The following is a 27,874-nucleotide window of genomic DNA, read 5'->3' on the forward strand; positions in this document are numbered from 1 at the left end:
AATGGCCGGAGGACTTCATCATATATAAGGCACCTCCTCCAAAATGGAGGTGCCCGAGCAATGTTGTTTGCACCTGTGTCTCACCTGTGCTTCAGCCCTCAGGTCCCGTTGCCAGTTACCTGCCAGTTACCTGCCAGTTACCTGCCTGATTCCTGCCTGAATACTTGTTACCTGTCTGCCAGTCTGAGGTCCGACGGTCTGCCTTACTACTCCTGTCAGTCTGTCTAAAGGACCAGCCTGCCCGCTCACCTGGGAGCGCATATCAGCTACCTGCCTGCTTGCCTGAGGTCCGACGGTCTGCCTTACTACTCCGGTCAGTCTGTCTATGGACCAGCTTGCCCGCTCACCTGGGAGCGCTTCTCCGTTATCTGCCTGCTTGCCAGCCCGGAGGCTCCGTTGTCACGTGCTGTGACCACCAGCTATCTCAGAGACTCTTGCCCGCTCACCTGGGAGCGCATCTCCGTTACCTGCCTGCTTGCCAGCCCGGAGGTCCCGTTGTCACGTGCGGTGACCACCAGCTATTCCAGAGACTCTTGCCCGCTCACCTGGGAGCGCTTCTCCGTTACCTACCTGCCTGACAGCCCGGAGGTTCCGCCGTCACGTGCCGTGACCACCTGCTATTCCAGAGACTCTCGCTTGCTCACCTGGGAGCACACATCTACCATCTGCCTGCTAGCCTACCCGGAGGCTCTGCCATCACAGGTCGTACCTACCCCTTACCCAGAGACTGCCCTGATCACTTGCCGTAACTCCCTGTCCGTTCACCCAGAGACTGCCACCCGCTCCCTTACAAGGGCCGCCCCCTTGTATAGTAGCTCAGAGGTTCCGCCTCCCAGACCCGTTACAATGGCTCTCAGGGCATCTTGTAGGTTCAGGGCATAGTCCCTTATACTCTCTTGTGCTCGCTGCTTGCACCCGTAGAATCTAAGCTTGATCTCGGCTGAGGTGCGGGTATCAAAGGTGTCCCTCAGCCGGGTTAGTATCCCTGCGACAGTCCTCCCCCCAGGTGGCCAGGACTTTACCTCCCTTTGGGCTGCCCCGGTTAATTGGGCCACCAGAATGCTCACTTTTTGCTCTTCTGTGAGGGGGTACACCTGGAAGAGGCTATCCAGCTTTTCTCTAAAGTCATGCAGGGTATGTGACTCCCCTGAGTACTGGGGTAGCCAGGCTGCCCCCGGGATATAGGGCATGGTGAAAGGCATGACCGCAACAGCGGTGGCGCTGGCGGGGGTTGGAGTGGTGAAGCTCTCCTCCGTATCCGACATCCTTCTCCCCCCTAGTGGACCGTGGCCTACCTTGCGATGATCCTCTTCCGTAGGCCGCGGCTCCGCAGTGGATCGTCAGGGTTGAGGACCTTCCGTCGCGCTCCTGTGACGTCGGCGTCGGCTCGGCTCCTTCCAGGACCGTACGCAGCGTCCGGACATGAGGCGGGGCTTCAGTTCTCGCGCGCTTTCGGAGTCCACGCCCCTCTTCTTCCCGCGCGGCGTCCTCAAGATGGCGTCCAATGGCGGGAAAACTCCACGGATGGCGGGAAGAAGGCCGAAGATGGCGCCGGATGGCGGGAATCTTCACCACAGGTAAGTTAAAAAGTCTCTTTTTCAGGCACGCAGTACCCGGTGGTTGCGGGCACGAAATCCTGCCGACTACGCCAAAAGTTGACGCGCCCCTGGGCCTGCTTTCTGGTGTAGCGTTGCGCACGCAGGGGTTACCCGGAGCCGGATCTATTAGGGGTGGTAGTCCTTGTGGCGGTGACCCGGTCCGTGCCCAGGGAGTCAGACTGAGTGGCGGTGTACGTAGCAGTAGATATTGGACGACTACGCCACCCGTTGAATGCAGCTATGGAGCCGCCGCTGCAGGGCAGACCGCTGAGGCCGGTGACACAGTTGTGCAGCGGAGATGGTATAACCCCCAACGGGAGGGGTATGGCCTCAGGGCAGCCGACGTGGATGATGGGGGTAGCAGGAACCACTCGGAGACGGTACGGTGTAGTTCAGGGTCTTTACTGGTGACAAAGACAGACCCTCCCGGAGTACTGGCTAGCGAATAGGGCCTGGTCAGTCCTTGAGCAGATGGGATTTCCCCTGGCCAGGCGGAGCTGTAGGCCTTCCCAACTAACTGTACTCTTCTGGCTACCTTGCTAGAGGCGGGTAAAAGTAGCCCACATCCCTGAGTGTACCGTGTGGTGCTCACCCGTATGGCCGGTGACTCGGGGCCTTCTATTTGCTTCCGCTCCACGACGGCGGTGCTGGTCCCACGCGTGTGACCGTGCCTTCGGGGTTTCTTGGCCAGAGGACCGGAAATCCCCTGCCTGACGGATTCTGCTGCTGGGTAAAAGTTAGTCCCCACAGCCTCGGACTCCGGGTCCGGTAAGAAAGCTTCGATCAGGGCGAGCTCTACAGCTACCAGCCCCTGACCTCTTCTTAGCACGATTCCCACAGAGCTCCTGGTCTTTCTTTCCTATTACTGCTTCTCTTCTTCTCTCTACTCTTCTTCCTAACCCTGCCTCAGCCCCAGGTTTATATAGGGGAAGTTCTTCCCCTCCCAGGACTGGGCAGGAGGTGTGGCATGCATAGGATCCCTGACCAAGAGACCTCCTGCCTGCTCTCAGACATAACATTGCTGTTACTGTGGAAACCAGACCCCTGGGGTGCCACACAAACACCATGAGGGCTGGCTATCGTGTGTCCACGGCTGCCTCTAGCCAGCCCTTAAATTTTTTTTTTCTTTAATAACACAAACACCATGAGGGCTTGCTATGGTGTGTCCACGGCTGCCTCTAGCCAGCCCTAAAATTATTATTTTTTCTTTAATAACACAAACACCATGAGGGCTGGCAATCGTGAGTCCACGGCTGCCTCTAGCCAGCCCTCAAATTTTTTTTTTCTTTAATAACACAAACACCATGAGGGCTGGTTTTGAGGAAGGGAGCTATGGCCCTGTAAAGTTAGCTTGTTGTCCTGTGGAGAAGAGTTTGAGCGGATTGTGGCCCTGTGGAAATGCTTGTGGCTCGGCAGAAGGAGCCAGTGGTCCTGTGGAGAGAGCTGAAGGGGTTGAGGCCCTGTGGAAAGGCCTGTGACCCTGTATAGGGGTCTGCGGCCCCGCAGAGGGGCATGTGGCGATGTAAAGAGAGCTGGAGGGAGTTGTGGCCTGCGGAAAAGGCCATGTAGAGCGGGCTGGAGGGGCCTGTGGAAGGGTCTGAAGTAAGATTTGGGCCTATGAAGTCTTTTTGCGGCAAACAACATGCTGTTAGAACCTTGCTGTTAGGTTTTTTTTTCCTTTGCTGGTCACATGACCTTGTTGGCCTATTTAATCCTGCTCCGCCCTTCTGGCTTTGCTGGACTTCATTGTATATCTACTTTCTAGCTAGCCTGTGCTCTGTATCTAACTCTGTTAGTTTGCTTGGTCTACTGACCTCTATGTTCTATATATTTTGTTTGTTCGTCTGTCTGCTACTATTTCTGTTAGGAGGTGTCCCATATTCCTCCCAGTCCTTAGTACTTGTAGGGATTCCCTCCCCACATCTATAGGTCTCCGTACAGACTAGCTTAGGACTTTAGCAGGTCTGATCGCAGGATCAGGTCCCCTGTTACATCGTAGGGATTAAGCTGAGTTCTATCGTAGGGACAGATCTCCTCTCTTTCCTTAGCTCTGGTAGCAGAACATAACAGTAAGTCCAGCCAGCAAATTCTCTAAGGAAAGATTTTTCTGTTCCATCATGGTGTCGGTTCAGGATTTGGTTCATCGCCTGCAGGGACTCTCTCTGGAGGTGGCCGAGCTCCGTCAGCACGTGAGTAACTGTCCTGGAGCACATTTCTTGGAGCCTAAGGTATGTTTGCCGGATTTATTTTTTGGTGAACACCGAGAATTTTTTTCATTTAAAAATGCTTGCTTATTGTATTTTCGTTTGAGACCTAAGTCCTCTGGGGATGAATCCCAGCGCGTAGGGTTCATAATGTCACTTTTGCGCAAAGAGCCTCAGGAGTGGGCCTTTTCTTTGCAACCTAGTGATTCATGCTTCAGATCAGTAGATAGTTTTTTTTCTGCTTTGGGACTATTATATGATGATCCTGACCGTGTCGCATCAGCTGAGACTGAGTTGAGACGTTTAAAACAAGGATCAGGTAATGTTGAAAAATATTGTACTCATTTCCGTCGTTGGTCGACTCAAACAGGGTGGAACGATTCTGCTCTGAAAAGTCTATTTCTTGCTGGGCTCAGTGAAAGGGTTAAAGACCTGCTAATTGCTTATCCTACACCTGAGGATTTGCAACAGGCTATGCAATTAGCTATACGGGTGGATAGAAGACTGCGTGCTAGGGTTAATGAGAGCAAATCCTCTGCTATGTCAGTTTCTGGTTATGATAATGTGTGTACTAACAGTGGTGAACCGATGGAGATTGGATCGGTGGCACCTCGCTCTCAAGAAAAAGACCGTCGTTTTTCGGAAGGCTTGTGTTTCTATTGCGGAAAATCTGGTCATTTGATTAAAGGCTGTGAGCTTCGTATGAAGAAAGAAAAAAAAATGGTCAGTCACGCCCGTATTGCCTGTTTAAATTCCAAGGGTATATTTTTAGCTGCTTCCACGATTGCTCAGGAAAAATTAATGGAATTTCGGGTGTTTGTTGATTGCGGGTCTACACTGAATGTAATTGATGGGGGATTCGTGGAAAAACTCAATTTAAAACCTGAACCTTTATCATCCCCCATTGCTGTGGTTTCTGTGGATGGCTCCCCTTTGAAGAATATTACTCTCAAGGTCAGTGAATTTCCTCTCACTATTAATGGTGTTCACCATGAGAAATTGGATTTGGTAGTGTTGAATAACTTGCCTTCTCCAGTAATATTGGGTTTGCCCTGGTTAAAATTTCACAATCCTGTACTGGATTGGTCTACCAGTGAAATTAAATCCTGGAGCCATAAATGTTATGACAAGTGTTGTAACGGGCGTATTGCAGCTTTGGATAGGGGAGAATTGCCTGTTCCTATTCAGGATTTTTGGAGAGTTTTTTCTGAGAAAGAATCGCAGGTTTTGCCTCCCCATAGAGACTATGATTGTTCTATTGAATTTGTCCCTGGAGCGACTCTTCCTAAAAGTCGTTTATTTAACCTTACTATTCCTGAGAGGAAGGCTTTGGAGGAATACATACAGACAAGTTTGGCCGCCGGTCACATTAGGCCCTCTAAGTCTCCTGTGGCGGTTGGATTTTTTTTTGTAAAAAAAAAGGACGGCGGTTTACGTCCTTGTCTGGATTTTCGTGAGATTAACAAAATTACGGTACGCAATCCTTACCCACTGCCATTGATTCCTGATCTGTTTAACCAGTTATTGGGGGCCAAGTGGTTCTCTAAAATTGACCTTAAGGGGGCATACAATCTGTTGCGCATGAAGGAGGGTGATGAATGGAAGACTGCTTTTAACACTCCTGTGGGTCATTTTGAGAATCTGGTTATGCCTTTTGGTCTTACTAATGCTCCTGCATTTTTTCAGAATCTGATTAATGACATCCTTAGACCTTTGATCGGTAAAAATGTGGTTGTGTATTTGGATGACATTTTGATTTATTCGCCAGATCTGGAGTCTCATTGGCGGAGCGTGCGTGAGGTATTACAGTTATTAATGGACAATTCGCTTTTTGCTAAGCTGGAGAAATGTGAGTTCGCTGTACAGAGAATTAGTTTTTTGGGCTACATTATCTCCAGCAAAGGTTTTGAGATGGATCCGGTTAAGGTTCAGGCTGTGCAGGAATGGCCTAGGCCTATTGGTTTGAAATCGATACAGAGGTTTTTGGGTTTCGCCAATTACTATAGAAAATTCATAAAAAATTTTTCTAGTATTGTCAAACCTCTGACTGATCTCACCAGGAAAGGTGCTGATGCGGTTCAGTGGTCTTCTGAGGCCATTGAAGCTTTTGTGTATCTCAAGGAGAGGTTCACCTCTGCTCCCATCCTTATGCAGCCTGATGTTACTAGGCTGTTTTTGGTTGAGGTTGATGCTTCCTCTGTGGGGGTTGGCGCAGTATTGTCTCAGGATAACGGGGATGGATTACATCCCTGTGCCTTTTTTTCAAAAAAATTTTCGGAGACTGAATTGAATTACGATGTTGGTAATCGGGAATTATTGGCTATTAAACTCGCATTTGAACACTGGCGCCACTTCTTGGAAGGTGCGGAATTTCCCGTTCAGGTTCTTACGGATCATAAAAATCTGATATATCTTGATGCTGCCAAGCGCCTGAATGCCCGTCAGGCTAGGTGGGCACTGTTTTTCTCGCGGTTTAATTTCTCCGTTACTTACATCCCTGGTACTAAGAATGTTAAGGCGGATGCCTTGTCTCGCAGTTTTTCTCCCATAGTCGGTGCTGAGAAAGAGGAAAACATTTTACAAGAAGGTGTTGTGATAGCTGCTTTAGACTCCGTTTTGGAAGATGAGATTCTTAAAGCTCAGGAGAATGCCCCATCTAACACTCCTCATGGGAGGTTGTTTGTGCCTGGGACCTTTAGGAGAGATTTGTTTGTTGAGTGTCACGAATCTCGGTTGGCAGGTCATCCCGGAATCTCTGAGACCAAGAGACTGGTGGGTCGCAGTTTTTGGTGGCCTGGATGGCAGAAGGAAGTCATTAAGTGGGTGCGCCAATGTACTATATGTGCTAGATCTAAGTCCTCACATACTCCTGCTGCAGGGTTGCTTTGTCCTTTGGAGGTCCCCAGTGCTCCTTGGACACATTTGGCTATGGACTTTATAACTGACCTTCCCCCCTCTGAGGGTTTTACTGTCATCTGGGTGGTCGTGGACCGTTTTAGAAAGATGTGTCACTTGGTTCCCTTCGTCAAACTGCCCTGCGCTAAAACTCTCGCTAAGGCCTTTGTCAAGGAAATTGTCAGACTTCATGGCGTTCCTACTGACATTGTTTCTGATAGGGGTCCTCAGTTCGTGGCTCGTTTTTGGCGTGCCTTTTGTGACAGGTTGGGAATTCATTTGTCGTTTTCGTCCGGATATCATCCTGAATCTAATGGCCAGACAGAAAGGAAAAACCAGGATGTTGAGCAGTTCTTGCGTTGTTTTGTGGCAGACAATCAAGAGGGGTGGTCTGAGTTTCTGTCACTTGCCGAATTTGCTCTGAACAATCATACATCTTCTTCTGCTGGTTGTTCGCCTTTTTTTTGTTGTTCTGGGAGACATCCGTCGTTTGGGTCGTTCTCCAAGTTGGGATCTGCCGTGCCTGAGGAGGAGAATTTTTCCGGTGATTTGGAAAGAGTTTGGACGGATGTGCGTGGTAATCTTCAGGAGGCCAACAGAAAATCTAAAGACTACTTTGATAGGAAACGACAGGAGGTTTTGTTCGCTGTTGGTGACATGGTTTGGTTGTCCTCTAGGAATCTGCGGTTGAGGATTCCTTCTAAGAAATTGGGTCCCAAGTTTGTAGGGCCCTTTAAGGTGCTTCAGGTTGTCAACCAATCTGCTGCTAGGTTGGAGGTTCCTACCTCCTGGAGAATTAATCCGGTCTTTCATGTCTCTCTGTTAAAAAAAGCTGTTGTGTCGGATGGTGACGCCTCTGCCTCTGTTCCTCCGGTGGTGGAGGACGGGGAATATGAAATTTCTCGCATCCTTGACTCTAGACGGTATAGAGGTAGTTTGCAGTATCTTGTGGCCTGGAAAGGTTTCGGACCCGAGGATAACTCTTGGGTGAGGTCAGATGATGTTTCCGCGTCCAGACTTATCAGAGCGTTTCACAGGAGATTTCCTGATAAGCCTGGTCCTAGGGGATCCGGAGGATCCTCTTAGAAGGGGGGGTACTGTTAGAACCTTGCTGTTAGGTTTTTTTTTCCTTTGCTGGTCACATGACCTTGTTGGCCTATTTAATCCTGCTCCGCCCTTCTGGCTTTGCTGGACTTCATTGTATATCTACTTTCTAGCTAGCCTGTGCTCTGTATCTAACTCTGTTAGTTTGCTTGGTCTACTGACCTCTATGTTCTATATATTTTGTTTGTTCGTCTGTCTGCTACTATTTCTGTTAGGAGGTGTCCCATATTCCTCCCAGTCCTTAGTACTTGTAGGGATTCCCTCCCCACATCTATAGGTCTCCGTACAGACTAGCTTAGGACTTTAGCAGGTCTGATAGCAGGATCAGGTCCCCTGTTACATCGTAGGGATTAAGCTGAGTTCTATCGTAGGGACAGATCTCCTCTCTTTCCTTAGCTCTGGTAGCAGAACATAACACATGCAACATGATTGCCTGTGGAGAGAGCTGGAGGGACTTGTAGCACTGTGGAAAGGCGTGTGGCCGGGTAGGAGCCTGTGGTCCTGTGGAGAGAGCTGAAGCTGTTGTGGCCCTGTGGAAAGGCCTGTGACCCTGTATAGGGGTCCGTTGCCCTGTGGAGAGAGCTGGAGGTGCTCGTGCCCTATGGAAATGACTATGGCCATGTAGAAAGGCCTTTTGGCCTTGAAGAGGGGGCTTGTGCCCTGCATACGGGCCTTGTGTCTCTGTGGAGAGAGCTAAAGGGGGCTGTGGCCGTGCAGAAAGTGCATTTGGCCCTGTGGAGGGGAGCTATGGCCCAGTAAAGAGAGCTTGTTGTCCTGTGGAGAAGAGTTGGAGGGGATTGTGGCTCTGTGGAAAGGCTTGTGGCCCGGCAGAAGTAGGCAGTGGTGCTGTGGAGAGAGCTGAAGTGGTTGAGACCCTGTGGAAAGGCCTGTGACCCTGTATAGGAGTCTGTGGCCCCGCAGAGGGGCATGTGGCGATGTAAAGAGAGATGGAGGGAGTTGTGGCCTGAGGAAAAGGCCATGTGGAGCGGGCTGGAGAGGCCTGTGGAAGGCTCTGGAGTAAGATTTGGGCCTATGAAGTCCTTTGCAGTAAACAACATGCAACATGATTGCCTGTGGAGAGAGCTGGAGGGGCTTGTGGCACTGTGGAAAGGCCTGTGGCCCAGTAGGAGCCTGTGGTACTGTGGAGAGAGCTGAAGGTTTTGTGGCCCTGTGGAAAGGATTTTAAGCGCAGCAGAAACGCTGCGGAAAAATCCGCAGCATGGGCATTAACATTGCGGAATGCCACTGAGTACCATGGGGTGCGGATTACCAAGTGTTTCACAAGCGTTTCCGCTGCGTAAATTACGCAACATATACGCTTGTAAATCGCTACATGGGCACGCAGCCTGAGGCTGTGTTCACATACCACGCTTTTTTCCGGTCCGGAGGAGAAGTGATGTCACAGAGGAGGATGAAGAATCCTGTTCCTCCTCCCCTTTGTGACATGTCTGCCAGCCCCCATTTCATTTTGCAATATAATACTATACAGTACGAAATCAAAATTAAATAAATCAAGATGTATTAAAAATAATAAAGAATTAATACTTACCCTTTCAGACGCCTTTTTGGTCTATCTGGTGCAGAGCCAAGGCCACGTGCTGAGCGACAGGACCTTCCATGATGTCACAGGAAGGTCCTGTCGCTTGGTATTTGGCTTTGGTTCTGCACCGGATAGCCCTAAAAGGCATCGGAAAGGGTAAGTATTAATTCTATTGTGATGTCATAATACCCCATAACTATTAGTAGAGGCAAAAAAGTGACACATTTATTCCATTTTATTTATTGAAAGAAATTAGGCTTAAACCAAAAATGACATGATGGGGCGGATTGCCTGTAAAGATGCCTTCTTTTTAATGTATTGATCTTCATGGAATAAAGTAAAATTCATCGTATGGAAACCGGTGCCAGCATTCCTTTTTTCATGTTTGGCTTTCAGGCGGTGGCCTACCGTGACTGAGCACCTGACCGGATCCACTGATTGGAAGGAGGGGGGAGCTTTCCATTTCCCAATTTTCTCATTTGGCTCCAAAAATAACATGTCAATCAAGAAAACTGGTATAAAGGAGCATGGCATAGGTGACATTTCTTTGCAAGCATTCAACCTGTGTAAAGAAAAAAAGAATATTAAACAGTGCAGTATACTATATCAGGTTCCTTTACTCGAGCTGACCAATGGTCAATAGGTCACTCAAATGAGTCCTTTTAACTGACTAAAGGGGGGTGGAGGAGGCTGTGGCCCTGATGAAAGAGCTGAAAAGGGTTGTAGCCTTGTAGAAGGAGACTGTGGAGAGAGCTGGAGGGGGTTATTGCCTTGGGGAAATGCCTATGGCTCTGTGGAAGGGACCTGTGGCCCTTTGAAAAAGGCCTTTGGACTTGTGGAGGGGGCTGTGGCCTTGTAAAGGGAGCCTCTGTCCTTTTTGAGAGAGACAGAGGGGGTTGTGGCCTTATGGAAAAGCCTATGACACAGTGAAAGGGCCCTGTGGAGAGAGGTGAAGGCGGTTGTGGCCCTGTATAAATGCCTGTAAACCTGTAGAAGGAGCCTGTTGTTCTGTGGAGAGAGCTTGAGGGGGTTATGGCCCTATGGAAATGACTATGGCCCTGTGGAATGGACCTATGGCTCTTTGCAAAGGGCCTTTGGCCTTGTGGAGGGGGCCCTTGCCCTGTAGAAGGAGCCTGTGGCCCTCTTGAGAGAGCCAGAGGAGGTTGTGGCACTATTTAAAGGCCAGTGGCCCTGTAGAAAGGCCCCTTGGCCTTGATGAAGGGGCTTGTGCCCTGCAGACGGGCCCCATGACTCTGTATAGAGAGCTGGAGGGGGTTGTGGCCATGTGGAAAGTGCATTTGGCCCTGTGGAGGGGAGCTATGGCCCTGTAAAGAGAGCCTGTTGTCCTGTGGAATTGGAGGGGATTGTGGCCCTGTGGAAAGGCTTGTGGCCGGCAGAAGGAGCCAGTGGTCCTGTGGAGAGAGCTGAAGGGGTTGAGGCCCTGTGGAGAGGCCTGTGACCCTGTATAGGGGTCTGTTGCCCCGCAGAGGGGCATGTGGCGATGTAAAGAGAGCTGGATGGAGTTGTGGCCTGTGGAAAAGGCCATGTGGAGCGTGCTGGAGGGGCCTGTGGAAGGCTCTGGAGTAAGATGGGGGCCTATGAAGTCCTTTGCAGTAAACATCTAAATTTTCAAGCTTCGTGTCCGATTTGCAACAGGGTTGACTCCAATGTTGCCGAACTGCAACAAAAATTGACTCTTGTTGCAAAAGTGCAACATGATTGCCTGTGGAGAGAGCTGGATGGTGCTTGTGGCACTGTGGAAAGACCTGTGGCCCGGTAGTAGCCTGTGGTCCTGTGGAGAGAGCTGAAGGTGTTGTGGCCCTGTGGAAAGGCCTGTGACCCTGTATAGGGGTCCGTTGCCCTGTGGAGAGAGCTGGAGGGGCTTGTGCCCTATGGAAATGACTATGGCCATGTAGAAAGGCCCTTTGGCCTTGAAGAGGGGGCTTGTGTCCTGCAGACGGGCCCTGTGTCTCTGTGGAGAGAGCTAAAGGGGGCTGTAGCCGTGCAGAAAGTGCATTTGGCCCTGTGGAGGGGAGCTATGGCTCTGTAAAGAGAGCTTGTTGTCCTGTGGAGAAGAGTTGGAGGGGATTGTGGCCCTGTGGAAATGCTTGTGGCCCGGCAGAAGGAGCCAGTGGTCCTGTGGAGAGAGCTGAAGGGGTTGAGGCCCTGTGGAAAGGCCTGTGACCCTGTATAGGGGTCTGTGGCCCCGCAGAGGGGCATGTGGCGATGTAAAGAGAGCTGGAGGGAGTTGTGGCCTGCGGAAAAGGCCATGTGGAGCGGGCTGGAGGGGCCTGTGGAAGGGTCTGAAGTAAGATTTGGGCCTATGAAGTCCTTTTTTCGGTAAACAACATGCAACATGATTGCCTGTGGAGAGAGCTAGAGGGACTTGTAGCACTGTGGAAAAGCCTGTCGCCGGGTAGGAGCCAGTGGTCCTGTGGAGAGAGCTGAAGGGGTTGAGGCCCTGTGGAAAGGCCTGTGACCCTGTATAGGGGTCTGTGGCCCTGCAGAGGGGCGTGTGGCGATGTAAAGAGAGCTGGAGGGAGTTGTGGCCTGCGGAAAAGGCCATGTGGAGCGGGCTGCAGTGGCCTGTGGAAGGGTCTGAAGTAAGATTTGGGCCTATGAAGTCCTTTTTTCGGTAAACAACATGCAACATGATTGCCTGTGGAGAGAGCTAGAGGGACTTGTAGCACTGTGGAAAAGCCTGTGGCCGGGTAGGAGCCTGTGGTCCTGTGGAGAGAGCTGAAGGTGTTGTGGCCCTGTGGAAAGGCCTGTGACCCTGTATAGGGGTCCGTTGCCCTGTGGAGAGAGTTGGAGGGGCTTGTGCCCTATGGAAATGACTATGGCCATGTAGAAAGGCCCTTTGGCCTTGAAGAGGGGGCTTGTGTCCTGCAGACGGGCCCTGTGTCTCTGTGGAGAGAGCTAAAGGGGGCTGTAGCCGTGCAGAAAGTGCATTTGGCCCTGTGGAGGGGAGCTATGGCTCTGTAAAGAGAGCTTGTTGTCCTGTGGAGAAGAGTTGGAGGGGATTGTGGCCCTGTGGCAATGCTTGTGGCCCGGCAGAAGGAGCCAGTGGTCCTGTGGAGAGAGCTGAAGGGGTTGAGGCCCTGTGGAAAGGCCTGTGACCCTGTATAGGGGTCTGTGGCCCCGCAGAGGGGCATGTGGCAATGTAAAGAGAGCTGGAGGGAGTTGTGGCCTGCGGAAAAGGCCATGTGGAGCGGGCTGGAGTGGCCTGTGGAAGGGTCTGAAGTAAGATTTGGGCCTATGAAGTCCTTTTTTCGGTAAACAACATGCAACATGATTGCCTGTGGAGAGAGCTAGAGGGACTTGTAGCACTGTGGAAAAGCCTGTCGCCGGGTATTAGCCTGTGGTCCTGTGGAGAGAGCTGAAGGTGTTGTGGCCCTGTGGAAAGGCCTGTGACCCTGTATAGCGGTCCGTTGCCCTGTGGAGAGAGCTTGAGGGGCTCGTGCCCTATGGAAATGACTATGGCCATGCAGAAAGGCCTTTTGGCTTTGAAGAGGGGGCTTGTGCCCTGCAGACGGGCCCTGTGAGTCTGTGGAGAGGGCTGTTGGGAGTTGTGGCCGTGTGTAAAGTGCATTTGGCCCTGTGGAGGTGAGCTATGGCCCTGTAAAGAGAGCTTCTTGTCCGGTGGAGAGAGCTGGAGGGTGTTGTGGCCATGTGGAAAGGTTTGTGGCCCTATGGATAGGCCCTTTGGTCTTGTGGAAGGGGCTTTGGCCCTGTGGTGAGAGGTGGAAGGAGTTGTGGGCTGTGGAAAAGCCTGTGGTCCTGTGGAGACAGCTGAAGGGGTTGAGGCCCTGTGGAAAGGCCTGTGACCCTGTATAGGGGTCTGTGGCCCCGCAGAGGGTGCATGTGGCGATGTAAAGAGAGCTGGAGGGAGTTGTGGTCTGAGGAAAAGGCCATGTGGAGTGGGCTGGAAAGGCCTGTGGAAGGCTCTGGAGTAAGATTTGGGCCTATGAAGTCCTTTGCAGTAAACAACATGCAACATGATTGCCTGTGGAGAGAGCTGGAGGGGCTTGTGGCACTGTGGAAAGGCCTGTGGCCCAGTAGGAGCCTGTGGTCCTGTGGAGAGAGCTGAAAGTGTTGTGGCCCTGTGGAAAGGCCTGTGACCCTGTATAGGGGTCCGTTGCCCTGTGGAGAGAGCTGGAGGGGCTTGTGCCCTATGGAAATGACTATGGCCATGTAGAAAGGCCTTTTGGCCTTGAAGAGGGGGCTTGTGCCCTGCAGACGGGCCTTGTGTCTCTGTGGAGAGAGCTAAAGGGGGCTGTGGCCATGCAGAAAGTGCATTTGGCCCTGTGGAGGGGAGCTATGGCCCGGTAAAGAGAGCTTGTTGTCGTGTGGAGAAGAGTTGGAGGGGATTGTGGCCCTGGGGAAAGGCCTGTGACCCTGTATAGGGGTCCGTTGCCCTGTGGAGAGAGCTGGAGGGGCTCGTGCCCTATGGAAATGACTATGGCCATGTAGAAAGGCCTTTTGGCCTTGAAGAGGGGGCTTGTGCCCTGCAGACGGGCCTTGTGACTCTGTGGAGAGAGCTGTTGGGAGTTGTGGCCGTGTGGAAAGTGCATTTGGCCCTGTGGAGGTGAGCTATGGCCCTGTAAAGAGAGCTTCTTGTCCTGTGGAGAGAGCTGGAGGGTGTTGTGGCCCTGTGGAAATGTCTGTGGCCCTATGGATAGGCCCTTTAGCCTTGTGGAAGGGGCTGTGGCCCTGTGGTGAGAGCTGGAAGGAGTTGTGGGCTGTGGAAAAGCCTGTGGTCCTGTGGAGAGAGCTGAAGGGGTTGAGGCCCTGTGGAAAGGCCTGTGACCCTGTATAGGGGTCTGTGGCCCCGCAGAGGGGCATGTGGCGATGTAAAGAGAGCTGGAGGGAGTTGTGGCCTGCGGAAAAGGCCATGTGGAGCGGGCTGGAGGGGCCTGTGGAAGGGTCTGAAGTAAGATTTGGGCCTATGAAGTCCTTTTGCGGTAAACAACATGAAACATGATTGCCTGTGGAGAGAGCTGGAGGGACTTGTAGCACTGTGGAAAGGCCTGTGGCCGGGCTGGAGCCTGTGGTCCTGTGGAAGAGCTGAAGGTGTTGTGGCCCTGTGGAAAGGCCTGTGACCCTGTATAGCGGTCCGTTGCCCTGTGGAGAGAGCTGGAGGGGCTCGTGCCCTATGGAAATGACTATGGCCATGTAGAAAGGCCTTTTGGCCTTGAAGAGGGGGCTTGTGCCCTGCAGACGGGCCTTGTGTCTCTGTGGAGAGAGCTAAAGGGGGCTGTGGCCGTGCAGAAAGTGCATTTGGCCCTGTGGAGGGGAGCTATGGCCCTGTAAAGAGAGCTTGTTGTCCTGTGGAGAAGAGTTGGAGGGGATTGTGGCCCTGTGGAAAGGCTTGTAGCCCGGCAGAAGGAGGCAGTGGTCCTGTGGAGAGAGCTGAAGGTGTTGTGGCCCTGTGGAAAGGACTGTGACCCTGTACAGGGGTCCGTTGCCCTGTGGAGAGAGCTGGAGGTGCTCGTGCCCTATGGGAATGACTATGGCCATGTAGAAAGGCCTTTTTGGCCTTGAAGAGGGGCTTGTGCCCTGCAGACGGGCCCTGTGACTCTGTGGAGAGGGCTGTTTTGAGTTGTGGCCGTGTGGAAAGTGCATTTGGCCCTGTGGAGGTGAGCTATGGCCCTGTAAAGAGAGATTCTTGTCCTGTGGAGAGAGCTGGAGCATGTTGTGGCCCTGTGGAAAGGTCTGTGGCCCTATGGATAGGCCCTTTAGCCTTGTGGAAGGGGCTGTGGCCCTGTGGTGAGAGCTGGAAGGAGTTGTGGGCTGTGGAAAAGCCTGTGGTCCTGTGGAGAGAGCTGAAGGGGTTGAGGCCCTGTGGAAAGGCCTGTGACCCTGTATAGGGGTCTGTGGCCCCGCAGAGGGGCATGTGGCGATGTAAAGAGAGCTGGAGGGAGTTGTGGCCTGAGGAAAAGGCCATGTGGAGCCGGCTGGAGGGGCCTGTGGAAGGCTCTGGAGTAAGATTTGGGCCTATGAAGTCCTTTGCACTAAAAAACATGCAACATGATTGCCTGTGGAGAGAGCTAGAGGGGCTTGTGGCACTGTGGAAAGTCCTGTGGCTCAGTAGGAGCCTGTGGTCCTGTGGAGAGAGCTGAAGGTGTTGTGGTCACTCAATTGAGCCCTTTTAACTGATTAAAGGGGGGCGGAGGAGGCTGTGGCCCTGATGAAAGAGCTCAAAGGGGTTGTAGTCTTGTAGAAGGAGCCTGTGGTCCTGTGGAGAGAGCTGGAGGGGGTTATTGCCTTGGGGAAATGCCTATGGCCCTGCGAAAGGGACCTGTGGCCCTTTGAAAAAGGCCTTTGGCCTTGTGGAGGGGGCTGTTGCCTTGTAAAGGGAGCCTCTGTCCTTTTTGAGAGAGACAGAGGGGGTTGTGGCCTTATGGAACGGCCTATGACACAGTGAAAGGGCCCTGTCGCCTTGTGGAGAGAGGTGAAGGCGGATGTGTCCCTGTGTATATGCCTGTAAACCTGTAGAAGGAGCCTGCGGTTCTGTGGAGAGAGCTTGAGGGGGGTTATGGCCCTATGGAAATGACTATGGCCCTGTGGAATGGACCTATGGCCCTTTGCAAAGGGCCTTTGGCCTTGTGAAGGGGGCCCTTGCCCTGTAGAAGGAGCCTGTGGCCCTCTTGAGAGAGCCAGAGGAGGTTGTGGCACTATTTAAAGGCCAGTGGCCCTGTAGAAAGGCCCCTTGGCCTTGATGAAGGGGCTTGTGCCCTGCAGACGGGCCCCATGACTCTGTGTAGAGAGCTGGAGGGGGTTGTGGCCATGTGGAAAGTGCATTTGGCCCTGTGGAGGGGAGCTATGGCCCTGTAAAGAGAGCCTGTTGTCCTGTGGAATTGGAGGGGATTGTGGCCCTGTGGAAAGGCTTGTGGCCCGGCAGAAGGAGCCAGTGGTCCTGTGGAGAGAGCTGAAAGGGTTGAGGCCCTGTGGAGAGGCCTGTGACCCTGTATAGGGGTCTGTTGCCCCGCAGAGGGGCATGTGGCGATGTAAAGACAGCTGGATGGAGTTGTGGCCTGTGGAAAAGGCCATGTGGAGCGTGCTGGAGGGGCCTGTGGAAGGCTCTGGAGTAAGATGGGGGCCTATGAAGTCCTTTGCAGTAAACATCTAAATTTTCAAGCTTCGTGTCCGATTTGCAACAGGGTTGACTCCAATGTTGCCGAACTGCAACAAAAATTGACTCTTGTTGCAAAAGTGCAACATGATTGCCTGTGGAGAGAGCTGGATGGTGCTTGTGGCACTGTGGAAAGACCTGTGGCCCGGTAGTAGCCTGTGGTCCTGTGGAGAGAGCTGAAGGTGTTGTGGCCCTGTGGAAAGGCCTGTGACCCTGTATAGGGGTCCGTTGCCCTGTGGAGAGAGCTGGAGGGGCTTGTGCCCTATGGAAATGACTATGGCCATGTAGAAAGGCCCTTTGGCCTTGAAGAGGGGGCTTGTGTCCTGCAGACGGGCCCTGTGTCTCTGTGGAGAGAGCTAAAGGGGGCTGTGGCCGTGCAGAAAGTGCATTTGGCCCTGTGGAGGGGAGCTATGGCTCTGTAAAGAGAGCTTGTTGTCCTGTGGAGAAGAGTTGAAGGGGATTGTGGCCCTGTGGAAATGCTTGTGGCCCGACAGAAGGAGCCAGTGGTCCTGTGGAGAGAGCTGAAGGGGTTGAGGCCCTGTGGAAAGACCTGTGACCCTGTATAGGGGTCTGTGGCCCCGCAGAGGGGCATGTGGCGATGTAAAGAGAGCTGGAGGGAGTTGTGGCCTGCGGAAAAGGCCATGTGGAGCGGGCTGGAGGGGCCTGTGGAAGGGTCTGAAGTAAGATTTGGGCCTATGAAGTCCTTTTTTCGGTAAACAACATGCAACATGATTGCCTGTGGAGAGAGCTAGAGGGACTTGTATCACTGTGTAAAAGCCTGTGGCCGGGTAGGAGCCTGTGGTCCTGTGGAGAGAGCTGAAGGTGTTGTGGCCCTGTGGAAAGGCCTGTGACCCTGTATAGCGGTTCGTTGCCCTGTGGAGAGAGCTGGAGGGGCTCGTGCCCTATGGGAATGACTATGGCCATGTAGAAAGGCCTTTTGGCCTTGAAGAGGGGCTTGTGCCCTGCAGACGGGCCCTGTGACTCTGTGGAGAGGGCTGTTGGGAGTAGTGGCCGTGTGGAAAGTGCATTTGGCCCTGTGGAGGTGAGCTATGGCCCTGTAAAGAGAGCTTCTTGTCCTGTGGAGAGAGCTGGAGGGTGTTGTGGCCATGTGGAAAGGTCTGTGGCCCTATGGATAGGCCCTTTGGCCTTGTGGAAGGGGCTGTGTCCCTGTGGTGAGAGGTGGAAGGAGTTGTGGGCTGTGGAAAAGCCTGTGGTCCTGTGGAGACAGCTGAAGGGGTTGAGGCCCTGTGGAAAGGCCTGTGACCCTGTATAGGGGTCTGTGGCCCCGCAGAGGGGCATGTGGCGATGTAAAGAGAGCTGGAGGGAGTTGTGGCCTGAGGAAAAGGCCATGTGGAGTGGGCTGGAAAGGCCTGTGGAAGGCTCTGGAGTAAGATTTGGGCCTATGAAGTCCTTTGCAGTAAACAACATGCAACATGATTGCATGTGGAGAGAGCTGGAGGGGCTTGTGGCACTGTGGAAAGGCCTGTGGCCCAGTAGGAGCCTGTGGTCCTGTGGAGAGAGCTGAAGGTGTTGTGGCCCTGTGGAAAGGCCTGTGACCCTGTATAGGGGTCCGTTGCCCTGTGGAGAGAGCTGGAGGGGCTTGTGCCCTATGGAAATGACTATGGCCATGTAGAAAGGCCTTTTGGCCTTGAAGAGGGGGCTTGTGCCCTGCAGACGGGCCTTGTGTCTCTGTGGAGAGAGCTAAAGGGGGCTGTGGCCATGCAGAAAGTGCATTTGGCCCTGTGGAGGGGAGCTATGGCCCGGTAAAGAGAGCTTGTTGTCGTGTGGAGAAGAGTTGGAGGGGATTGTGGCCCTGTGGAAAGGCCTGTGACCCTGTATAGGGGTCCGTTGCCCTGTGGAGAGAGCTGGAGGGGCTCTTGCCCTATGGAAATGACTATGGCCATGTAGAAAGGCATTTTGGCCTTGAAGAGGGGGCTTGTGCCCTGCAGACGGGCCTTGTGTCTCTGTGGAGAGAGCTAAAGGGGGCTGTGTCCATGCAGAAAGTGCATTTGGACCTGTGGAGGGGAGCTATGGCCTGGTAAAGAGAGCTTGTTGTCCTGTGGAGAAGAGTTGGAGGGGATTGTGGCCCTGTGGAAAGGCTTGTAGCCCGGCAGAAGGAGGCAGTGGTCCTGTGGAGAGAGCTGAAGGGGTTGAGGCCCTGTGGAAAGGCATGTGACGCTGTATAGGGGTCTGTGGCCCCGCAGAGGGGCATGTGGCGATGTAAAGAGAGCTGGAGGGAGTTGTGGCCTGAGGAAAAGGCCATGTGGAGTGGGCTGGAGGGGCCTGTGGAAGGCTCTGGAGTAAGATTTGGGCCTATGAAGTCCTCTGCAGTAAACAACATGCAACATGATTGCCTGTGGAGAGAGCTGAAGGTTTTGTGGCCCTGTGGAAAGGCCTGTGACCCTGTATAGGGGTCCGTTGCCCTGTGGAGAGAGCTGGAGGGGCTCGTGCCCTATGGAAATGACTATGGCCATGTAGAAAGGCCTTTTGGCCTTGAAGATGGGGCTTGTGCTCTGCAGACGGGCCTTGTGTCTCTGTGGAGAGAGCTAAATGGGGCTGTGTCCATGCAGAAAGTGCATTTGGCCCTGTGGAGGGGAGCTATGGCCCTGTAATGAGAGCTTGTTGTCCTGTGGAGAAGAGTTGGAGGGGATTGTGGCCCTGTGGAAATGCTTGTGGCCCGGCAGAAGGAGCCTATGGTACTGTGGAGAGAGTTGAAGGGGTTGTTTGCCCGCAGAGGGGCATGTAGTGATGTAAAGAGAGCTGGAGGGAGTTTTGCTCTGCTAAAAAAGGCCATGTGGAGTGGGCTGGAGGGGCCTGTGGAAGGCTCTGGAGTAAGATTGGGGCCTATGAAGTCTTTTGCAGTAAACAACATGCAACATGATTGCCTGTGGAAAGAGCTGGAGGGGCTTGTGGCACTGTGTAAAGGCCTGTGGCCCGGTAGGAGCCTGTGGTCCTGTGGAGAGAGCTGAAGGGGCTTGTGGCCCTGTGGAAAGGCCTGTGACCCTGTATAGTGGTCTGTTGCCCTGTGGAGAGAGCTGGAGGGGCTTGTGGCCCTGAGGAAAGGGCCTATGGCCCTGTGGAGAGAGCTGAAGGTGGGTGCGGCCCTGTGGAAAGGCCTGTGACCCTGAAGAGGGATCTGTGGCCCTTCAAATGGGCCTGTTGCCCTGTGGAGAGAGCTGGAGTGGGTTATGGCCCTGTGGAAATGCCTATGGCACTGCGGAAAGGGACCTCTGGCCCTTTGCAAAGGGTCATTGGCCTTGTGGAGTGGGCTATTGCCCTGTTGACGGGCCTGTGGCCCTGTGTGATTGTTGATAGCCTGACAAATCATCCCATAAAAACTTGCATATTTTTCAAGGATCCTGTAGCTTAAAGATGTTTCCTGACAATTCACTTTAATGTTCAGGAAGCATCCTACAGCAACAAGATTCTTAAAAAATACACAAGTGTTAAACACTGTGTAGCTTTGTGGTTACTTACCAATTAATCTTCTCTGCTGCAACTTGAGTAGTGCTTCTTACCTTTGACCTACAGGAAGAGGTGTGCATGAGAGAGAGTCATTGAGAGGCACATAGAGGCAAAGAGGGGAGCAAAGGGGCAAAGGTAGGCACATAGAGGGATGCAAAAGGTAAATAGAAGCACAGGGAGGGACAGAGAGGCACAGAGAACGATAGAGAGCCACAGATGGGCAAAGACAGAGATTGAGAGGCTCGTGAAGGCACAGAGACAAAAAAAGGCACTTTGGATGGAAAGAGAGCACCAGAGAGAGAGCATGCGAGAGAGTGGTGCAATGGGGAGAGATCAAAAGCGAGCGCCAGTGATGCACTGGAGACTGAGAGAGCACAAAAGAGAGCAGTGCACTATAAAGACAGAGGAGTGCCAGAGAGCGGTGCAGTAGGGAGAAAGAGAACACATCAGAGAGTGGTGCACTGGAAAGAGAGTGAAAGAGCACCAGAGAGCATTGCACTGCGGAGAGAGAAAGAGAGAAAGAGAGAAAGAGACAGAAAGCAGTGTGCCAGTGTAAAAGGGCACCAGAGAGTGATGCACTGACTGGACAAATGGTCATTTTTATAGGCAGTTCTACATGTCGGGTTGCTGGACAGCTGGGGGTCATGCTTACCGTTGTTAGGGATGGTAATATATTCTGCTTCCCTAGGCCTGATTTCCAGGGACTGCACTGCTCTGACTGGCAGGAGCACTTTTATGGCTACCTGACCTTTAAATTATTATGGATTCTAGTAATACTGACAAAGCATTAGACTAAACGGCTCAGAAACCTGACGGTAGTAAATGATTGTGCCATTTGAACAGTTGTCAGAATTGTTTCATCATAGCCATAGGACTTCCACTTTATATTTATCTTTAAAATAGTTATTAAAAGGACTCTGTCACCAGGTTTTTGACATCCCATCTGACAGCAGCATAATGTAGAGATAGAAATCCTGATCCAGCAATGTTTCACTTACTGAGCTCCTTGCTGTCATTTTGATAAAATTACTGTTTTCTCTGTTGCAGATTTGGCAGCTCCCAAGTATGACTGGACTACTGGAGTAGTGCTCTAATGATAATCTCCAGAAGATTTAACAGTGTTTTAATGCAAACTACACTGAGCAGCGTAGTAAGTGATACATCACTGGAATAAAGATGTCTGTGTCCACATTATGGTGCGCTCAGATGAGATGGCTAAAACCTGGTGACATAATCCCTTTAACACTAATACAAACAGTACAAATGTTTATAATAAAGAAAATCTTCTCCCATTGCTTCGAGGGCCCCGTTCACCTAGAATTGTAGAACAACCTAGAACAGAAAAGAAACAAATAAAACATGAATTCAAAAACTTTAACAAGACCGGAACTTTAGTCTCCGAAACGCCTCATTCTTTCTTGGGAGCTGATCACTGCCGTCTTCTTAATCTCTTTAAAGGAAAGAAGAGGAATACATATGTTAAAACCGAAATGTTTATTGTTCAAGGACAATGTGAATGAGTATATTGACCAATTACCCTGGGTGTTTCCTTTTCCTCAACTGCATCCCTGTCTTCATGGACCTTGTTGTGACCCTAGGTTCGATTGGTGCTCTCCGCCTGATATAAATAATAACATTACATTTTCTGGGCACTTAGAGTGGTATAAGGATATCTTCTATCAATCCTAAAAGTTTAGGCATCGAGGTTTGTTCTGCGATGGAGATATCATCAATAAACGCCTGTAATATACCCTTCCGCATACTGTCTACAAGTGGCCGCTACTGAGAGCACTTTGCCTGGGTATAGCTGCTGAGGATGCTCGGAAGAACAAGTCATTGTCCATAACATCACAAGCTATGTACAGTTTGCCAACTCCTACTAGCTTGCTTGATTTAATAATATACCCACCTTTGAGTCTTAGTATTTAAATTTGACACACCGAGGTCCTCTGTTTCACCCTGGGCACTGTAGTCTTCAGCTTGCTGGACCATTTGCTCCTCTTCTCCATTGCTCCCTTCTGCTTCTCTTTAGGGGAGATAGAAAACAGAATATTACATTTTATCAACAATTTGGTGAAATAGATAACTGCTTTGCAATAAATTACCTTGAGCTGCTGGGTTGAGGTTGATTTTCCGATGATTTCCCTGCTGCCAAGACCAGTGTGTATGCTTGGCAGAGGTCTCCTAAAGTTCTTTCTCTGTAATTCCTCTCTGCTGTCATGTTGGAATGACTGAGATATTTGGAGAAAAGATACCTCTGTGTCTCTGTTAAATGTGACACGGTCCATGTTTCACAAGTTTTTCTTGCAACCTGACTAGAGATGGATTTAAGTTTGTACCTAGATAGCAATAGAGTAGATCATAAATACATGGCACAACATCTAATATGTAGGATTTTTAACTTTTAAGACTTACTTCTTCTGGTAGCGATGAAGGTCGGTGGATACATTATATATCTGTCTTCCTGTAGTCGATAAGAAGAATTTATCTGGACTGTCTTTTTTGGCCAGCACCCGTCTCACTTTTTTAAAGTAGATGTTAAACCACTGTAAATAAACAAAACAAAAAACAGTAAACCACTTAATAAAAATTGAGTTGGGCCCTTCAATATTAAGATAAGAAAATTTGAAATAGACTAAATTAATTACTGGAGTCAATGACCGCACCAACGTGAGGGAGGGATGTGCCTGACCAGGAGAGCGAAACCTACAGACTAAAAGGGCGGTATTTCTCCTCCGCCTCAGTTGGATTTCAGAGCATGATAGGAACCACACAATCTAAATATATAGAAAAGTCACCTCACACCAAACATATGTCAGACTATAAACTGCCCACCATTTATTTAAAGTGCAGAACATCTGTGATAAGGGAGAGCATATCTGTTCCTACTGATAATGCATTCTGGATGCTGCTGCAACAAGCATTATTGTTAAGAAAATGCACTATTCTGGACACAGATACTATGGTTTAGCATCCTGGATACTGCAGGGAAATAAGGGAAAGACTCCCAACACACTTGCATGAAGATGTAGCACCAAGTTGTCCTGTAAAATCTGGTTAAAGGGAGGATCTACTAAAAGGGACAGAATGCCACTAATCCTACGGGTTGAAGTCATGACAACTAACAGATCCCTCTCTAATGTGGGTGCCGTCGTAGTGACAGGAACATCTTACCTTTTCTTCTTCTTCAGTAAGCACAAAACAGGCTACTTGGTGGGCAGCAGTCTTATGGCATTTAACTCCGACAATTATTAGCTGTTCATTTTGATAGATGTGACGCATCCTCTCTGTCCACTCGGAAACCTGTGAGTCAAGACATGGGAAAGTTAGATAGACATGTGGCTTTAAATCAGGATAATGAGTAGGTTGTTACTTACCGTCATGTTTCTGACAACTCCTGGTCTTTGTAAATGTTTTAGTATGATTAAGGCCTCAAGGTAATAGAGAATCTCCAACTAATGCACTTCATTTTGGGATCCTCTTTGGACATCCTCGATGGCTTGCAGGAAAGCTGGCTTTGCAACGGTCAGGATCTCCTGGCATTGCTGAGGTGTTTTGTCCAATTTATGCAACTCCAGGTACCTAAGAGAAAGATTAATAAATGTGACTGATAGGTGAGGCCTATTTTTAAGTCATGTATGAAAAATCCTGGCGGGAGAGAGAAAAGAGAAAAAATAATAATTGTGCATACATCTGAAAGGATAAAAATTAGCTGACATACCTTTTGCTGACAACTTCTTTTGCAACTCCCTTGGAAAATTTCTTCTGAATATCCGCAGTCACATACTGGAAATACTTCATTGCCTTGAAGAGTTTTTCATTTTTATCGCGTAAATTGGTTGCAAATAGTTGATAATGTACAAATTTCCGGACATTCTTAATGTAGTTGGTGACAGTTTGGTTGCACAGACCGAGATCTTGAAGGTTTTTGAAAAATAAATGGGCGTTTTCAATCTTTGTCGCAAAGTTGAGGCTCACACGGCGTTTGTTCATAAAGTATAAAAACCTTGACACATTTTCAACAATTTGTTTGTATCTTTCCAGCTTGCAATGGTTCTGCAAATAAGAGGAAAAACCTTTTAATATTGGATGAGACAGAGAATGGCGATCATAATAACCTGCATCTTTCATTTTGATCCTCTTGTCAACAGTTCATTTCTGGCTTGTCATCCTACAAATTTGGAAGAAAGAACAACAGGTCAGAGTAGAAACAAATTACAACTTTGAGAAAAATACTGTGTAAGCATATACAGCATATATATAGTGACGTCCTGCCAATGGCAGTAGACTATGCAGCCGCTATGGGGCTTGTGAGTCCAGGGTTCCCTGTAACGACGCATTCATGGGGCCCTCATCCAGTGGAAGAATCTGGGGAAATGTCGGGGACCTTGACAGCTGGGGGTTCCACTTACCGTTGTCAGGGGTGGTAAACATTTCTGTGTCCCCAGGCCCGATTTCTGTGGACCCCAGTGCTCTGACTGGCAGCAGCACTTTGCTGGCTGCCTGCCCTTTATACGCAGCATCCACTGCTGAACACTGCGTGTTCTGAAGTTCATCTGTGGGTAAAGCTAGTACATCATCCTCTACTGGCCCACAGATGAAAATCGTAATGGCAGTGCATTTTAGTATGCCCTGCCAAAGCTGTGTGCCCCACAGAGCTGTCTGTGTGTAGGGCACTTTTTTGGCATCCTGTTTTATGGCTGCAATGGAAGGGAAATCTATTGCCTAAAATAGGATACAAAATTACTTTGTAAGGGCTGTAAAGTTGTGGGATATGCTATTAATTGTCCCAGTTAAACATTATTTGTATTGTTTTTTTGCTCAATATATATATATATATATATATATATATATATATATATATATATATAGATAGATATATATATAGATAGATAGATATAGATATATATATAGATATATAGATATATATATATATAAAAGCATGATGAGTGAGAATGTTACACACACTAACTGACCTCGGCCTGTCTTCATCTGTTTGGCTGGTATTTTCCTCTCTTTCTCTGGTCTCTGGTTGTTGATCGGCTTCACTGTCGGATGTTTCAGAGGATGTATAGTCTTCTGCAGCTGAAAGATGCACCAATTCAGGATTTGATATGGCTCGGCGTGCCGATGTGCCAGTTGATGTAGATGGCTCCTCATCTTCAACAGTCCTGTAAACTATAAAAATCCTTAGTAATAACGTGAAGTACAATCTTGAGTAGGCCAGCAGTGTTGACAATTTTTTAAACTGGCCTAAAAGCCAGGATGTGCTGAGGCCAAGGCAATGTTTGAGCAAGGGATTAAAGTAAATTCCTTGTATAAATTCACACTGACCTGTAGACATCATAATCCTCTGTGACAGGTGGCTCTTTCACTGTGACGGGCGGCTCTTCCACTGTGACGGGCGGCTCTTCCTCTGGGACGGGCGGCTCTTCCTCTGGGACGGGCGGCTCCTCCTCGATGACTGTAGACATTTCCTCCTCAACAGGCAGCACTTCCTCCTCATTAGGCAGCTCTTGCTCACTGGCTGTCAGCTCCTCCTGCACAGGTGATGCCCCCTCATCTTCAACAATCCTGTAAATATAAAATACACGTGATTATTTGGCATAGTACAGAACATATATGCAAATCTATAAAGCTTACACAAGTATGAACATCAGTATTCAAAGAATAAGATGCTAGTGGGGCATACCTGGCCATAGTTGGTTTCTCGGGTACTATAAACCCTCTGTCCTCCAGGAAGGAGATAAGATCGTCCTTTGTAGTGATCTCTGGAATCTTGTCATAAGGGATATATGTTCCTTTTGTTGCAATTGCTATCAGTGAGTTTCTAGATTCTTTCACTAGCGCATCCTTCTCCTCTTGTGTACAGCATCTAAGGCATTGTCGTGTAAGGTGCTGTGGCAGTTGAGTAAATGTTTTGTAACATAGTGGACATGTCTTCAGCATCCTGAAGCCGCTGTAAAAAAGAAAAATGTAAGATCAGGAACAATATCAGTGAGAATCTAGCTTTTCCACCCACTAATATCAACCAGCATTTTTTATGTTTCAGCAGGATAACTGGATTTCAAAAATCTGATTTTTTTTTTACAACAAATACACTACTCATGAGAAAAGGCACGTCTCATCATTGCCATAGATTTTTTTAAAAAGATGAGGGCTGGCTCTAGAGTGTATTTTGACCACCAATAGCCAGCCCTCATTTTTGGTCACAAAAACGGACAAACGTACACAATTTTTTAAGGAGGAATTGTTTAGCACAAGTTAATGCACTTTTATAGCATACTACACAAATTGTGGCAATATTGTGCACATAACACATGCGGTTTTTTATCATATGCATGTTCCTAGATCTTGCGCAAATCTGAGGTTTTGCAAGAATTATTTAGATTGACAAAGATACCGTGCAAAAAATTAATGTGGTATTGACTATGCAAATGCTTATACAGTTTTGCACATGACCGGCACTCATTTATCAGTCAAAAAGGAGAAAAAACGAGTGAGCGAGCAAGTACATATACAGTTTAAAGCCTTTTCACACTGCAAACTTTGAAAGATACAGAAAGACCGCGCCAAAAACATAAACCCTTTCTGTGACTGAGCCTGAACAATTGCAAGCCTTAACATGATGTTATAATACACTTTCACACCACAATCCTTCCCCCTCCCCCCACCACAGTAATACAACCAAGCTAAAAAGTTTGCAGAGGTCACAGAGAGGACATCAGATTAGGCACCTGATTCCAGTACAAACTATATGAGTACAAGCATACTTATACACCTGATTCCAGTACAAGCTATATGAGTACAAGTATACTTATACACCTGATTCCAGTACAAGCTATATGAGTACAAGTATACTTATACACCTGATTCCAGTACAAGCTATATGAGTACAAGTATACTTACACACCTGATTCCAGTACAAGCTATATGAGTACAAGTATACTTATACACCTGATTCCAGTACAAGCTATATGAGTACAAGTATACTTATACACCTGATTCCAGTACAAGCTCAGATGATGCTGCAGTATAGTTAGGCACCTGATCCCAATACATGCTGTATGTTAACCTCTTCTGCAAATACTCCCATGGTCTCAGTGTACCCCAGGATGCATGCTGCAATGGTGTCCAGAAAGAGTATTTCTAGAAGCAACACATACCTCTGCAGATTCATATTTCCCTCTCACTCACTATCCCACCAGGTGTACTTACCTTCTTTTGGGCGGCATGGCTGTAATTGGCTAAGGTCACAGCTTCTCTTGTGCACTAATCACCCTTGTTGCTCCTGAGCACTGGATCAAATTAAACTTCCCTCCAAAACTCCTTTTCCTTTTCCTAAAATGATGCACTTGTCAGTGATTGGTTTATTTGAATGTAAATCATGAATCTGCTCCGATTGGTTAATGCAACTTAGTAGGCGTAGCTTTTTCTTGATGAGAGCTGGCTACAGGTACTTCCAGGACGAACCGTAGCTAGCCCTCACCCTTGGAATAGCTCAATGAGGATGAGAGCTGGCTACAGGTGCTTCCAGGACGACCCGTAGCCAGCCCTCACCCTTGGAATAGCTCAATGAGGATGAGAGCTGGCTACAGGTGCTTCCAGGGCGACCCGTAGCCAGCCCTCACCCTTGGAGCAGCTCAATGAGGATGAGAGCTGGCTACAGGTGCCTCCAGGGCGACCCCTAGCCAGCCCTCACCCTTGGAGCAGCTCAATGAGGATGAGAGCTGGCTACAGGTGCCTCCAGGGCGACCCCTAGCCAGCCCTCACCCTTGGAGCAGCTCAATGAGGATGAGAGCTGGCTACAGGTGCCTCCAGGGCGACCCCTAGCCAGCCCTCACCCTTGGAGCAGCTCAATGAGGATGAGAGCTGGCTACAGGTGCCTCCAGGGCGACCCCTAGCCAGCCCTCACCCTTGGAGCAGCTCAATG

Source organism: Phyllobates terribilis, unplaced genomic scaffold, assembly GCF_046119375.1.
Source record: "Phyllobates terribilis strain yellow unplaced genomic scaffold, ASM4611937v1 Scaffold_4__5_contigs__length_816908805, whole genome shotgun sequence".
NCBI classification, from domain to species: domain Eukaryota; kingdom Metazoa; phylum Chordata; class Amphibia; order Anura; family Dendrobatidae; genus Phyllobates; species Phyllobates terribilis.